The sequence below is a fragment of the Nicotiana attenuata genome, unplaced genomic scaffold, assembly GCF_001879085.1.
Source record: "Nicotiana attenuata strain UT unplaced genomic scaffold, NIATTr2, whole genome shotgun sequence".
NCBI lineage: Eukaryota > Viridiplantae > Streptophyta > Magnoliopsida > Solanales > Solanaceae > Nicotiana > Nicotiana attenuata.
In genome coordinates this window covers 217,110-218,253 of record NW_017670832.1, presented here as the reverse complement: position 1 = coordinate 218,253, position 1,144 = coordinate 217,110, and positions in this window count along the sequence as shown.

The window sequence follows — 1,144 nt, the reverse complement described above, 5'->3', positions numbered from 1 at the left end:
CCCCGGTTCCATCTCTCATTTCACCTTCTTCAGAGAACAATCTAAACCCTAGCGCCGCCCTTAAATTCTCCACTCGCCGGCCGGCGGCGCCACTCCCAATCCGTCCCAAATTAACACCATTAAATCCTCACAGCCTCCCCTTTCCCAATCTCAAAACCATTTTCCTCGAATCTTTCCACATCTTCTCGAATTTCAAATTTGAGTTCGAAACCCTAAAAGCCCAAAGTCAATTTCCGTTGAATCTGTGCATGCAAGGCTTAATCCCCGAGCTTCCTAAGTTTCTCAAGGTCGATTTAACCACAAAGCAATGATATTCGCTTGTTCTTGACCAAGAACAAGCAAATAGCATTGTTTTTGGTTAAATCAAGATATCCAGTGCTATTTTGAGGTTAACCGGTAAGTTTTCTTCATTTCTCTATCCGTCTTATGTTGTTTCATATTTCTACTCCGCTTCTTTCTTCTCCGTTTCTTTGAGTGTTTTATCTCCTGACTGGAAATTGTGAAAAGGTTCTGAACCTAGATTTTCCTTTCTAGACTGATTTGTGTTCGTAGTTGTTCTACTTGCTTTTTTTCTCACATTTTTAAAAGTTGTTCTCTGATTTTTGTTGTTTTGCTCAGTGGTCTGTTTAGTTTATTAGTGTCATGCTTAAACCTCTGATTTTGCCTTGCGTTTTAGTCTCATAGTTTAATTTAATTAGGTCATTTTTATTTCATAGCCTAGTTAATTCTATGCCTATTTGTGTTATTAATCAGTCACTTAGTTTGGATTTTTAATTTTGAAATCATTTAAGTGTTTGTTTTCTTCTGCCTTCCATATGATTACAGAAATTAGTTTGGATCAGTTGTTGTTGGGCTTTGGGTCATTCTGACCCATTTGCAAGAGAAGCCAGTTCATTTGGTTTTAAGTTACTGGGTCAACTTGACCCATGAGGTAGGCTACGGTAAAAACAGTGGGTTTAAGGGTTAATTTAGGAATTTTAGGTTGAGGAATCTTGTGTAATTGACTGGGGAAACTTCTAGGAAGGTGAGTTTGGGCCTCTTTTGAAAATCTGAATTGAACTTAGGATTAAATAGCAAAAACAAAAATTTGAAAAGGATTGAAGGGCAAAAACTGAACTCATTCTTGCTGCCCTAAGGCTTGCCT